Here is a 14,782-nt window from a genome sequence, read left to right as displayed (position 1 = left end):
GTCAGCACAGGAGACCCTCTCTCTCCCATATCCGCTGTCAGCACAGGAGACCCCCTCTCTCCCATCTCCGCTGTCAGCACAGAAGACCCCCTCTCTTCCATCTCCGCTGTCAGCGCAGGACACCCCCTCTCTTCCATCTCCGCTGACAGCACAGGAGACACCCCCTCTCTTCCATCTCCGGTGTCAGCAAAGGAGACCCCCTCTCTTCCACCTCAGCTGTCAGCAAAGGAGACCCCCTCTCTTCCACCTCAGCTGTCAGCAAAGGAGACCGCCCTCTCTTCCACCTCAGCTGTCAGCACAGGAGACCCCCTCTCTTCCATCTCCACTGTCAGCACAGGACACCCCCTCTCTTCCATCTCCGCTGTCAGCACAGGACACCCCCTCTCTTCCATCTCCGCTGTCAGCACAGAAGACCCCCTCTCTTCCATCTCCGCTGTCAGCACAGAAGACCCCCTCTCTTCCATCTCCGCTGGCAGCACAGGAGACCCCCTCTCTTCCATCTCCGCTGTCAGCACAGAAGACCCCCTCTCTTCCACCTCAGCTGTCAGCAAAGGAGACCGCCCTCTCTTCCACCTCAGCTGTCAGCACAGGAGACCGCCCTCTCTCCCATCTCCGCTGTCAGCAAAGGAGACCGCCCTCTCTCCCATCTCCGCTGTCAGCAAAGGAGACCGCCCTCTCTTCCACCTCAGCTGTCAGCACAGGAGACCCCCCTCTCTTCCATCTCCGCTGTCAGCACAGGACACCCCCTCTCTTCCATCTCCGCTGTCAGCACAGGAGACCCCCTCTCTTCCATCTCCGCTGGCAGCACAGGAGACCCCCCTCTCTTCCATCTCCGCTGTCAGCACAGGAGACCCCCTCTCTTCCACCTCAGCTGTCAGCAAAGGAGACCGCCCTCTCTCCCATCTCCGCTGTCAGCAAAGGAGACCGCCCTCTCTCCCATCTCCGCTGTCAGCATAGGAGACCCTTCTCTTCCATCTCCACTGTCAGCACAGGACACCCCCTCTCTTCCATCTCCGCTGTCAGCACAGGAGAACCCCTCTCTTCCACCTCAGCTGTCAGCAAAGGAGACCGCCCTCTCTCCCATCTCCGCTGTCAGCACAGGAGACCCTCTCTCTCCCATATCCGCTGTCAGCACAGGAGACCCCCTCTCTCCCATCTCCGCTGTCAGCACAGGAGACCCCCCTCTCTTCCACCTCAGCTGTCAGCAAAGGAGACCCCCTCACTTCCACCTCAGCTGTCAGCACAGGAGACCGCCCTCTCTTCCACCTCAGCTGTCAGCACAGGAGACCGCCCTCTCTTCCACCTCAGCTGTCAGCACAGGAGACCGCCCTCTCTTCCACCTCAGCTGTCAGCACAGGAGACCCCCTCTCTTCCATCTCCGCTGTCAGCACAGGAGACCCCCTCTCTTCCATCTCCGCTGTCAGCACAGGAGACCGACCCCCTCTCTTCCATCTCCGCGATCAGCCAGGGAGACCCCCTCTCTTCCATCTCTGCTATCAGCCAGGGAGACCCCCTCTCTTCCATCTCTGCTATCAGCCAGGGAGACCCCCTCTCTTCCATCTCTGCTATCAGCCAGGGAGACCCCCTCTCTTCCATCTCTGCTATCAGCCAGGGAGACCCCCTCTCTTCCATCTCTGCTATCAGCCAGGGAGACCCCCTCTCTTCCATCTCTGCTATCAGCCAGGGAAACCCCCTCTCTTCCATCTCAGCTGTCAGCACATGAGACCCCCTCTCAGTACAGTGTCCCTCACACCCCATCTGTAGTATCCCTCACACCCCGGGGTGTCAGTGCCCCTCACACACACCACTCTGTAGAGTCCTTCACACCACTTGGGTTTCAGTGTCCCTCACACCCCCTCAGTACAGTGCCCCTCACACCCTCTCTGTAGTATCACTCACACCGCCGGGGTGTCAGTGCCCCTCACACCCTCTGTGGTATCCCTCACAACACCGGGGTGTCAATGCCCCTCACACACCCCACTCTGTAAAATCCTTCACACAACTGGGGTGTCAGTGTCCCCCTCACACCCCCTCTGTAATATCCCTCACACCCCCTCAGTACAGCGTCTCTCAAACCCCCAGGGTGTCAGTGCCCCTCACACACCCTCTGTAGTATCCCTCACTCCTGGATGTCAGTCCCTCACTACCCCTCTGTAGTATCCCTCACCCCGGGCTGTCAGTGCCCCCTCACAGTCCCTCTGTAGTATCCCTCACTCGGGGTCGTCAGCCCCTCACACCCCCTCTGTAGTATTCCTCACCCCTGTATGTCAGTCCCTCACACCCCCTCTGTAGTAACCCTCACACCCCCGGGGTATCAGTACTCCCTCACACCCCCACTGTAGTAACCCTCACACCCCCGGGGTATCAGTACTCCCTCACACCCCCACTGTAGTATCCCTCCCCCCCGGGATGCCAGTGCCCCCTCGCACCCCCTCTGTAGTATTCCTCACCCCTGTATGTCAGTCTATCACACCCCCTCTGTACAGTATCCCTCACACCCCCTCTGTACAGCATCCCTCACACGCCTGGGGTGTCAGTCCCTCACAACCCCTCTGTAGTACCCCTTCACCCCCTCTGTACAGTGTCCCTCACACCCCCTCTGTAGTGTCCCTCACACCCCCTCTGTAGTGTCCCTCACACCCCCTCTGTAGTGTCCCTCACACCCCCTCTGTAGTGTCCCTCACACCCCCTCTGTAGTGTCCCTCACACCCCCTCTGTAGTGTCCCTCACACCCCCTCTGTAGTGTCCCTCACACCCCCTCTGTAGTGTCCCTCACACCCCCTCTGTAGTGTCCCTCACACCCCCTCTGTAGTGTCCCTCACACCCCCTCTGTAGTGTCCCTCACACCCCCTCTGTAGTGTCCCTCACACCCCCTCTGTAGTGTCCCTCACACCCCCTCTGTAGTGTCCCTCACACCCCCTCTGTAGTGTCCCTCACACCCCCTCTGTAGTGTCCCTCACACCCCCTCTGTAGTGTCCCTCACACCCCCTCTGTAGTGTCCCTCACACCCCCTCTGTAGTGTCCCTCACACCCCCTCTGTAGTGTCCCTCACACCCCCTCTGAACAGCATCCCCCACACACCCGGGGTGTCAGTCCCACACACCCCCTCTGTAGTATCCCTCACCCAGGGATGTCAGTCCCTCACACCCCCTCTGTAGTATCCCTCAGTCCGGGCTGTCAGTGCCCCTCACACCCCCTTTGTACAGCATCCCTCACACGCCCGGGGTGTCAGTCCCTCACATCCCCTTCTGTAGTACCCCTCCACCTCCTCAGTACAGTGTCCCTCACACCCCCTCTGTACAGCATCCCTCACACCCCCGGGGTGTCAGTCCCTCGCACCCCCTCTGTAGTAACCCTCACCGCAGGTTGTCAGTGCCCCCTCAGACCCACTCTGTAGTATCCCTCACCCGGGATGTCAGTGCCCCCTCACACCCCCTCTGTAGTATCCCTCACACCTGGATGTCAGTCCCTCACACCCCCTCTGTAGTACCCCTTCACCCCCTCTGTACAGTGTCCCTCACACCCCCTCTGTAGTGTCCCTCACACCCCCTCTGTAGTGTCCCTCACACCCCCTCTGTAGTGTCCCTCACACCCCCTCTGTAGTGTCCCTCACACCCCCTCTGTAGTGTCCCTCACACCCCCTCTGTAGTGTCCCTCACACCCCCTCTGTAGTGTCCCTCACACCCCCTCTGTAGTGTCCCTCACACCCCCTCTGTAGTGTCCCTCACACCCCCTCTGTAGTGTCCCTCACACCCCCTCTGTAGTGTCCCTCACACCCCCTCTGTAGTGTCCCTCACACCCCCTCTGTAGTGTCCCTCACACCCCCTCTGTAGTGTCCCTCACACCCCCTCTGTAGTGTCCCTCACACCCCCTCTGTAGTGTCCCTCACACCCCCTCTGTAGTGTCCCTCACACCCCCTCTGTAGTGTCCCTCACACCCCCTCTGTAGTGTCCCTCACACCCCCTCTGTAGTGTCCCTCACACCCCCTCTGAACAGCATCCCCCACACACCCGGGGTGTCAGTCCCACACACCCCCTCTGTAGTATCCCTCACCCAGGGATGTCAGTCCCTCACACCCCCTCTGTAGTATCCCTCAGTCCGGGCTGTCAGTGCCCCTCACACCCCCTTTGTACAGCATCCCTCACACGCCCGGGGTGTCAGTCCCTCACATCCCCTTCTGTAGTACCCCTCCACCTCCTCAGTACAGTGTCCCTCACACCCCCTCTGTACAGCATCCCTCACACCCCCGGGGTGTCAGTCCCTCGCACCCCCTCTGTAGTAACCCTCACCGCAGGTTGTCAGTGCCCCCTCAGACCCACTCTGTAGTATCCCTCACCCGGGATGTCAGTGCCCCCTCACACCCCCTCTGTAGTATCCCTCACACCTGGATGTCAGTCCCTCACACCCCCTCTGTAGTATCCCTCACACCTGGATGTCTGTCCCTCACACCCCCTCTCTAGTATCCCTTACCTCCCGGGTGTCAGTCCCTCGCACCCCCTCTGTAGTAACCCTCACCGCAGGCTGTCAGTGCCCCCTAAGACCCACTCTGTAGTATCCATCACCCGGGATGTCAGTGCCCCCTCACACCCCCTCTGTAGTATCCCTCACTCCGGGCTGTCAGCCCCTCACCCCCCCTCTGTAGTATCCCTCACCTCCCCCCCCCGGGGTGTCAGTCCCTCACACCCCCTCTGTAGTATCCCTCACCCCCCCCCCCGGGGTGTCAATCCCTCACCCCCCCTCTGTAGTATCCCTCATCCCCCCCCCGGGGTGTCAGTCCCTCACACCCCCTCTGTAGTATCCCTCACTCCGGGCTGTCAGCCCCTCACCCCCCCTCGGTGGTATCCCTCCCCCGCCGGGGTGTCAGTCCCTCACCCCCCCCCGGTGTCAGTCCCTCACCCCCCCCTCTGTAGTATCTCTCACTACCCCTCAGTACAGTGTCCCACACACCCCCTCTTTAGTATCCCTCACCCCGGGATGTCAGTCCCTCACACCCCCCCCCTGTAGTACCCCTCCACCCCCTCAGTACAGTGTCCCTCACACCCCCTCAGTACAGCATCCCTCACACGCCCGGGGTGTCAGTCCCTCACACCCCCTCTGTAGTACACCTCCACCCCCTCAGTACAGTGTCCCTCACACCCCCTCAGTAGTGTCCCTCACACCCCCTCAGTAGTGTCCCTCACACCCCCTCAGTAGTGTCCCTCACACCCCCTCAGTAGTGTCCCTCACACCCCCTCAGTAGTGTCCCTCACACCCCCTCAGTAGTGTCCCTCACACCCCCTCTGTAGTGTCCCTCACACCCCCTCTGTAGTGTCCCTCACACCCCCTCTGTAGTGTCCCTCACACCCCCTCTGTAGTGTCCCTCACACCCCCTCTGTAGTGTCCCTCACACCCCCTCTGTAGTGTCCCTCACACCCCCTCTGTAGTGTCCCTCACACCCCCTCTGTAGTGTCCCTCACACCCCCTCTGAACAGCATCCCCCACACACCCGGGGTGTCAGTCCCACACACCCCCTCTGTAGTATCCCTCACCCAGGGATGTCAGTCCCTCACACCCCCTCTGTAGTATCCCTCACTCCGGGCTGTCAGTGCCCCTCACACCCCCTTTGTACAGCATTCCTCACATGCCCGGGGTGCGAGTCCCTCACACCCCCTCTGTAGTACCCCTCCACCCCCTCTGTACAGCATCCCTCACACCCCCGGAGTGTCAGTCCCTCGCAACCCCTCTGTAGTATCCCTCACACCCCCGGGGTGTCAGTCCCTCACACCCCGTCTGTGCAGCATCCCTCATACCCCCGGTGTGTCAGTCCCTCACACCCCCTCTGTAGTATCCCTCACACCTGGATGTCAGTCCCTCACACCCCCTCTGTAGTATCCCTCACCCCGGGATGCCAGTCCCTCGCACACCCTCTGTAGTATCCCTCCACCCCCTCAGTACAGTGTCCCTCAAACCCCCTCTGTAGTATCCCTCACCCAGTGATGTCAGTCCCTCACACCCCCCTCTGTACAGCATCCCTCACCCCCAGGGTGTGAGTCCCTCGCATCCCCTCTGTAGTATCCCTCACCCAGGATGTCAGTCCCTCACACCCCCTCTGTAGCATCCCTCACACCCCTCAGTACAGTGTCCCACACACCCCCTCTGTAGTATCCCTCACCCGGGATGTCAGTCCCTCACACCCCCTCTGTAGCATCCCTCACACCCCTGAGGTATCAGTCCCTCGCACCCCCTCTGTAGTATCCCTCACACCTCCGGGATGTCAGTTCCTCACACCCCCTCTGTAGTATCCTTCAACCAGGGATGTCAGTCCCTAACGCCCCCTCTGTACAGCATCCCTCACACCCCCAGGGTGTCAGTCCCTCGCACCCCCTCTGTAGTATCCCTCACACCCCCGGGATGTCAGTCCCTCACATCCCCTCTGTACAGCATCCCTCACACCCCCGGTGTGTCAGTCCCTCACACCCCCTCTGTAGTATCCCTCACACCTGGATGTCAGTCCCTCACACCCCCTCTGTAGTATCCCTCACCCCGGGATGTCAGTCCCTCGCACCCCCTCTGTAGTATCCCTCACCCGGGATGTCAGTCCCTCACACCCCCTCTGTAGCATCCCTCACACCCCCGGGATATCAGTCCCTCGCACCCCCTCTGTAGTATCCCTCACACCCCCGGGATGTCAGTCCCTCACATCCCCTCTGTAGTATCCCTCACCCAGGGATGTCAGTCCCTCACGCCCCCTCTGTACAGCATCCCTCACACCCCCGGGGTGTCAGTCCCTCGCACCCCCTCTGTAGTATCCCTCACACCCGCGGGATGTCAGTCCCTCACACCCCCTCTGTACAGCATCCCTCACACCCCCGGTGTGTCAGTCCCTCACACCCCCTCTGTAGTATCCCTCACACCTGGATGTCAGTCCCTCACACCCCCTCTGTAGTATCCCTACCCCGGGATGTCAGTCCCTCGCACCACCTCTGTAGTATCCCTCACCCGGAATGTCAGTCCCTAACACCCCCTCTGTAGCATCCCTCACACCCCGGGGTATCAGTCCCTCGCACCCCCTCTGTAGTATCCCTCACCCAGGGATGTCAGTCCCTCACGCCCCCGGGGTGTCAGTCCCTCACGCCCCCTCTGTACAGCATCCCTCACACCCCCGGTGTGTCAGTCCCTCACACCCCCTCTGTAGTATCCCTCACACCTGGATGTCAGTCCCTCACACCCCCTCTGTAATACCCCTCCACCCCCTCAGTACAGTGTCCCTCAAACCCCGTCTGTAGTATCCCTCACCCAGGGATGTCAGTCCCTCACACCCTCTCTGTACAGCATCCCTCACACCCCCGGGGTGTGAGTTCCACGCACCCCCTCTGTAGCATCCCTCACACCCCTCAGTACAGTGTCCCACACAGCCCCTCTTTAGTATCCCTCACCCAGGTCTGTCAGTCCCTCACACCCCCTCTGTACAGCATCCCTCACACCCTCTGTAGTAACGCTCACCCCGGGATGTCAGTCCCTCGCACCCCCTCTGTAGTGGCCCTCGCACCCCCTCTGTAGTGGCCCTCACACCCCCTCGGCAGACCCCTCACCTCTAGGGCCCCGCCATCAGCCCCCGCCTCCCACTGGCAGTAACAGTCTGCCTCGGTAGCTCCCCCCCGGCTCACCTCAGGCGGTGCGGCTCCGCAGGCGCTGCTCCTCGGCCGCTCGTGCCCCCCAGTGCCGCTCTCTGCTCCCGCCGCGGCCGCAGCTCTCCATTGTGTGCCGCCGCCGGAGCCCTGACTGCCAGCAGGCCCGGGGCGTGGCGAGGGGCGGGGCCAGAAAGGAAGGCGGGCGCTGGGCGAGAGGGCGGGGTCAGAGAGCTGGAAAGCCAATGAGAGAGGCGGGGACAGCGGGGTGGGCGGGTCCTGTGAGGAGGGCGGGTTCTGAGAGGGGCGGGCTTGCGGGGTGGGAAGGGTCAGGGACCAGGGAAACTATCAAGAGAGACGGAGCCTGCAGGGAGAGGCGGGGTCAGAAAGAATGGACACCAGTGGGAGAAGCGGGGCCTGCAGGGGCGGGGTCACGGACAAGAAGCACCAGTGACAGGGCCTGTGACGAGGGGCGGGGCAAGCTTCGATGTAAGCTATGGGTGGAGGGTCCTGCGGGGGAGGGCGGGGTCAGAATCATGGAAGACAAAAAGGAGGCGGGGCCCACAAGGGAGGGGCGGGGTCATGAACAAGTGAACCAAGGCGGAGGGGAAAGGGGCGGGGCAGAGCGAGGGGCAGAGTCGCCTCGAGGAGCACTCACATGGAGGGGCGCGGCGGGCAAGTGAGGGCGGAGTCACGAACAAGAGAAAACACAGAAAGAGGCGGGGTAAAGACGAAACGAAAACAAAAGGCTGGGAGGGCCTGTCAGGATAAAGGGCGGGACTAAGAGTTAAAGACGGCTGCGAGGGTGGTGCCAGTCGTGGTAAACAAACACGAATGGGTGGAGCCTCCAGGCATGGCCAGGGTCACGTGCACAACAAGTGGCGAAAGGCAGCCCATCAACCCAATCACTAGGGAAGGCGGGTCCAGGCAGGCGGGAGCGTCGCTGTGAACGAGCAAATATGTGACATGAGTAGGGCGGGGCCAGTTAAGAGACTGCACGAGGGCGGGCCAATAACGGTAAGAAAACTCAAGGGAACGTTAAGGGGCGGAGCAGATCCATGGGCGACACTTAAGAGGCGTGGCTAAGGGAAGGGGCGGGGCAAAGGCAGATTACTGAGGTTCATTTGGCATCCAGAGGGTTGGCATATGCGGGGAGGAGGCGTAGCCCTTCAAAGAAGGCGTGTCCAGCTGAGAGAGAGAGGAGGGCGAATGGGAGTGACAGCTGCTGTCAAGGAAACTGAGGCGGGGCTTCAGTGACAGCAGAATCACGGGAGTGGCGCGACGTGCTGGTCTTAAAGTGCGGGGCTTTCTGGACGGAGCCGGGACTACGCCATAGTCAGCAATGATTTCCTGGACAGACAGAGAACAAATCAGAGTAGGGTGAGCCACGAGCCTGGGCGGGCCGAGGAACAATGGAAAATATTCGAATCAGTGCGGGGGCGGAGCCAGCTAAACAATGGAAAATATTATAATCTCTTCGGGGTGGAGCCAACAAAATAATGGAAATATAGTCAGTCTGGGGGAGGAGCCGTAATGTTCCTACACACTTCCAGAACAAATGCCACCAACCACCAGGTATCTTGTATAAGAGGCAATTCACTTTATTTCACACTATGGGAGAGCGCCGGGCATACCGCGACTCCGCGGTCTTTTCCCCCACTCGCGCATGCGCTCATTCACATTCGTCCTCGCGCGCGAGAAGTAGAGCGCAACACTACATATCTCCCTCTTATTATTACACAAAGAATTTGTAGTCCACACAGTCCCTCTGGTAGCTTCGCTCCCCCCTAGTTCAAAGTCTCGGAAGTGGTTTGGTCTTACCACCACTCTGCCTGCTCTAGTGCGCCTTACCAGAGTGGAGAAAGCTTCCTTGGTACCGTCCTCTGCGGGGCTCCCCGCCTTGTCTCTCGGTGTACCCGGTTCTTCTCTCCTCGGGGTCACACTCTCCTCTCCAAGCTGTTCCTCCATCTCCGGCGTTACTTGATCTCCTGTCTCCTCACAGTTTCCTTCTGCCCTCATGTCCCTTTCTTCGGCCGGGTTACTTCCTTCATTTTCTCTTGGCTTTAGGTCTTGTGTCCTCTCGTTCTCCTCTGGTGGCCATCGTAGGATCTTGTTACATTTAGACATGCGGTCTTGGGACCACACGTTCCCATCACTGAGCAATGCTGCTCTATCGTACACTTCTTTCACTTGTAGAGGTGGGCTGTATTTGCTGTCTCCTTTCCTTTTCCTTATAGCTAACCTGACTCTCACCCATTCCCCTCTCTCCAGGGTTGTTGCCTTCACTTTTCTCCTCTGATTGTAGTACTCCATATATATTCTCTGGGCCTTCTCTAGATTGTGCTGTACCACCGGAGGGGACCATTTGCTAGTGATAGTCTTTTCTCTCCATGTTATGTTGTCTTTGGTGAAGGGATGTCTTCCTCTCAAGATTTGGAAAGGGCTATACCCCGTGCCGGTGGGGGTGATACGGTATGCCCATATCATATTCTGTACCTCTTTCTCCCAATCTTTGCCCATCATGATGGCTGCTTGGATGGACCCCATTATGACTCTATTGAATCGCTCCACCTGTCCATTACTCGACGGATGATACACGGAGGGGTGTTGTATTTTGATTCCGTTCCTCTCTGCATACTTGTACCACTTTTCAGAGGTGAATTGCGGTCCATTGTCACTCAGGATGGTTCTTGGGATACCTTCCCTGAGGAAAACTGACGTTAGGAACTTAATCACTGTCTCCGCATCCATTACTTCTTGGACGTGTATTTCCGGCCATTTCGAGTACTTGTCGACGAGGACACACAGATATTTGGGCGTTCCTTGGGTGTCAAGCACAGGTCCCAGAATGTCCACTGACACTTCTTCCCACGGGTCACTCTGTAGTGCGAATTTTCCCAAGGCCGGTCTTAAGGGATTCAGCTCTTTGTCCGCTCTTTGGCATTGCTCGCATTCTCTTACGTGTCTTTCCACCTGGACGTCCATTCCTGGCCACCAATACATGTGCTTCGCTCTCATCTTGGTTTTCACTATTCCTAGATGTCCTTCGTGCAATAGCGCGACCAGACGAGGAACTAACGCTGCCGGGGGAATACCTTTATCACCTCTGTACAGGAATATCCCTTTATCCCCCACTGACAGCTCCTCTCTGACTTCATAGAATTTCCTGAGCGCTTCCCGCAACCGTCTTTTCTCAGGCCATCCATGTACTATGCGCTCTTTGACCTCACTAATCTCCCTATTTTCTTCATACGCTTGGGTCCACTCCTGATTACTTATCACTCTTTCAGGATCTTCCATCACCGATACCATCTCTTCCTCTTCTGTTGATGGGTTGGGAGCTCCTTCCTTAGCTGCCGCTCTACTGAGGTAATCTGCTACTTTGTTTCGTGTCCCCGGTATGTACTCTACATCATACCTGTACTCTAGTAATTTCAGTGTCATCTTAGCGATGCGTGGCACTCACATGCCCGCTCGAGGTGAGCACTTTGACTAACGGCTTGTGGTCTGTTTTGAGTTTAAACCTCGTGCCCCATAGGTATTGGCGGAACTTCCCCATGGCCCACACCACCGCTAGCATCTCCTTCTCGATTACACTATATTTCTGTTCTGTGGGTGATGAAGATCTTGATGCGAAACTGAGGGTCTCCGTCGTTCCTTCTCTCCTCTCCTGCATGAGGACTGCTCCCAATCCTTTCTCACTGGCAACCGTCGTCAATATCGACTGTCCAAGCGGGTCATATCCCTGCAGTGGTACGGCTTGGCTAATGTCATTCTTCAAGGCCTCAAATTCCTTTTGTGTTTCCTCTGTCCACTTGAACGCTGTTTTGTCCCATATCAACTGTAGCAGGTGGTGTGTCTTGGTGGCAAAGTGTTGCACAAATTTGCTATAATATTCTGCCATCCCTAGGAAGGATCTCACCTCTTCTTTGTTGGATGGAGCCATAGCATTGCAAATCGCTTTCACATTTGTGCGTTTAGGCGTGATGCCCTGTCCTCCTATTTCATGTCCCAAGTAGGTGACGGACGTCATTCCTAGTCGGCACTTTTCCCATTCTGCAGTCAGCCCGTTGTTTTCTAGCACTCAAAGTACTTTATCTAGCTTCTTATCGTGATCCTTCCTGTCTGTCCCCATCACCAGTATGTCATCCTGGAAGTACTGAATACCCTCGATGTCCTTGAAGAGACGATGCATCAATTTCTGGAACACCGCCGCTGCTGAAGCAAGACCAAAAGGCATTCTGCGGAATTGATAGCATCCGAAGGGTGTTATAAAGGATATCAGTTTCCGGCTTGTTGGATGTAGATCTATCTGATGATAGGCAGAAGTGAGGTCAATGGTAGAGAACCACTTTACCCCCTTCGTCTTGGACAACATTTCTTCAATGCGCGGCAATGGGAATTTTTCCACAATTAGGCACTTGTACAGTTCTCGAAGGTCTACACATAGGCGGACTTTGCCATTCGGTTTCATTGCCACCACCAAGGGGGCTAGCCATTCCGAGCTGTCTATGGGCGCGATAATTCCATTCTCTTCTAATCTGCGTAGTTCCAGTTGTACTGCTTCTTTTATGGCTAGAGGCACGTTCCGGACCTTGTGGGATACCGGCTTGGAATTCTCTTTGAGTACAATCTTGTGTGTGAATTTCTCCAGTTTGCCAACTTTCCCGCCAAATACCTTTGGGAATTTGCTTTTCATCTCTTCCAGTTCCGGCCAGCTCCCTGGAGCTGTCATAAGCACTTGCGTGTCCCCTCCGGGGTCTAACTTGATCCTTAGGTCACCTTGATCCATGCATCCTAAGACGGGCCCTTTTCTGCTACGTATAATTTGCACTCCGCGCTTCTTCCTCTAAATTCAAAGTTCAACTTCCTGTATCCCACCATGGGAATGGGTTCGCCTGTGTACGATACTGGTCGTATATCCGGTGGTTCTAACCTTGATTCCAAACTGGGCTCGAATTCTTCCTTCCACACTGCTCTTTGGACGATGGTGTATGGAGATCCCGAGTCTACTACAATCTCGATTCTCACTCCTCCTATCACCATGTCACAATGCGGTTTGCGGGAGCGCTTGCACTCAATGCCTAGCGCTCTCTCCTCCACGCATAGTACACTGTCTTCCTCATCTTGTTCTTCTTCTTCCTCCTGTTGATCCTGCATAACGTACTTCACCATGGGTCTCTTCGTTTTCCAGCAACAAGCCTTTTCGTAGTGACCCATTATACCGCAGAACATACATTTCGCTCTGAACGCTGGGCACCGTTTGTCTTGGGCTGTATGCGCTTGACTTCCGCACCTGTAGCACGTGGTATTGTTGTCTCTATTCTGCTTCCACGGTTGTCCCGGTTTCCCTTTCCACTTATTTTGTCCTTTCCCTTCAGACGACATGGCTTTGCTCCTTCCCTGTGGTTCAGCGTCGTCCACCTTGTTCACCATGGTCTTCTGGAGGGTCTCCCTTTTTGCCGCGTCAGCACATCTTTTCGACAATTCCGCCTTTTTTACCATGGTAATTACTTCTTTAAGCGATGCTTCACCGTTTGTCCACAACTTGTCCTGCACTGTTTTGTTGGTGGTGTGCTTGACTATTTGATCTTTTATGAATTCGTCATGCAGGGCTCCATACTTGCATGTCACGGCCAACTTTCTCAACGCTGCTACATAATCATCTATGAATTCGCCAGTTTCTTGTTTCCTCTGCTGGAAATTGTACAGGTCAATGGAGACACACACCGCAGGACGGTAGTGGTTGTCGAGATCTTCTATAGCGTGCCTGAATACGTCATCATCGGCATTCGGTCTGGGTGTGGGCACCAGGTTCTGAAAGACCCTTATGCCTTCCGGGCCTAAGTTGTGCAGGAGAATCCTTCTCTTCCTCGCGCTGGGGAAAGCCTCCCCATTTTCGTCTTCTAGGGCTTCAATGTAGTTCTTGAAGTACTCTCTCCAATCCTCCCACTTCATTTGAGGTTCTCCAGGCCTCGGCAGAAACGGGATTGGCGTAGTTAGTGAAGATGCCTGCGTGCTCATCGTAGTACAAAAGGGGGTGGTGATGGATGGAGCATCAGAACCAATCAAACACTCACACCCAGTCAACAGATCTGGGTTTGATCCATCACCGTTCTTTAGCCCACTCTGCCACCCCAGTTCAGACATGGCCTTATGCAAATCAGTCTGACCCTGTGCCTCATGGGAACAGTCCAGCCCGAACTGCCAAGCCATGCCTTCCCTGGACCGGAAACAAGCTTCCTAGGACCGGTTTCTGGCATTTCAGCCGTCTTCAGCCAGGCTTGCTTGAATCCAGTGGCAAAGTGAGCAAGGGACTCACGTCTGAGCATACCCTGCCAACTTATGGCGAACAAAGCAGTACAAAAGGGGGTGGTGATGGATGGAGCATCAGAACCAATCAAACACTCACACCCAGTCAACAGATCTGGGTTTGATCCATCACCGTTCTTTAGCCCACTCTGCCACCCCAGTTCAGACATGGCCTTATGCAAATCAGTCTGACCCTGTGCCTCATGGGAACAGTCCAGCCCGAACTGCCAAGCCATGCCTTCCCTGGACCGGAAACAAGCTTCCTAGGACCGGTTTCTGGCATTTCAGCCGTCTTCAGCCAGGCTTGCTTGAATCCAGTGGCAAAGTGAGCAAGGGACTCACGTCTGAGCATACCCTGCCAACTTATGGCGAACAAAGCAGTACAAAAGGGGGTGGTGATGGATGGAGCATCAGAACCAATCAAACACTCACACCCAGTCAACAGATCTGGGTTTGATCCATCACCGTTCTTTAGCCCACTCTGCCACCCCAGTTCAGACATGGCCTTATGCAAATCAGTCTGACCCTGTGCCTCATGGGAACAGTCCAGCCCGAACTGCCAAGCCATGCCTTCCCTGGAGTGAATGTATGACATTGTTCTGCATTCTGTCCATCAATTGTTGTTTTTGCTCATCGTGGCGCGTCTTTCTGGTTCCGCCCCTGGGCCTCTCGGACTGCCTGGCGCGTTCGCGCTCTCACTTTGCGCCTGATCCTGTCGGGCTTCTCCTGCTCCCCTGTCTCCGCGTACTGCTGCCTCTGCCAGGCCCCTTTGGATTGGTGTTATTCTCCATCCTTCTCTTACTCTCTGCCCCAGCTTCTGGTACTTTGCCTTGTGGTTGGCGTCTGTCCCTTCTTACTGCCAC

The 14,782-nt window shown here is 56.9% G+C and overlaps 1 protein-coding gene across 1 annotated transcript in view; it reads right to left on the bottom strand.

Moving 5' to 3' along the window:
* The window catches only part of LOC146863513 (rho-related BTB domain-containing protein 2-like), a 708,761-nt gene extending 700,981 nt beyond the window's left edge, over positions 1–7,780 (bottom strand). The window contains exon 1 of the mRNA XM_085642946.1: positions 7,647–7,780. The gene's annotated coding sequence lies outside the window, so the exon portion shown is untranslated. The remainder of the gene's footprint in view (positions 1–7,646) is intronic.
* Positions 7,781–14,782: the final 7,002 nt, after the last annotated feature.

The sequence above is a fragment of the Triturus cristatus genome, chromosome 2_2 (assembly GCF_964204655.1).
Source record: "Triturus cristatus chromosome 2_2, aTriCri1.1, whole genome shotgun sequence".
NCBI lineage: Eukaryota > Metazoa > Chordata > Amphibia > Caudata > Salamandridae > Triturus > Triturus cristatus.
This window is presented reverse-complemented; position numbering and strand designations above follow the sequence as displayed.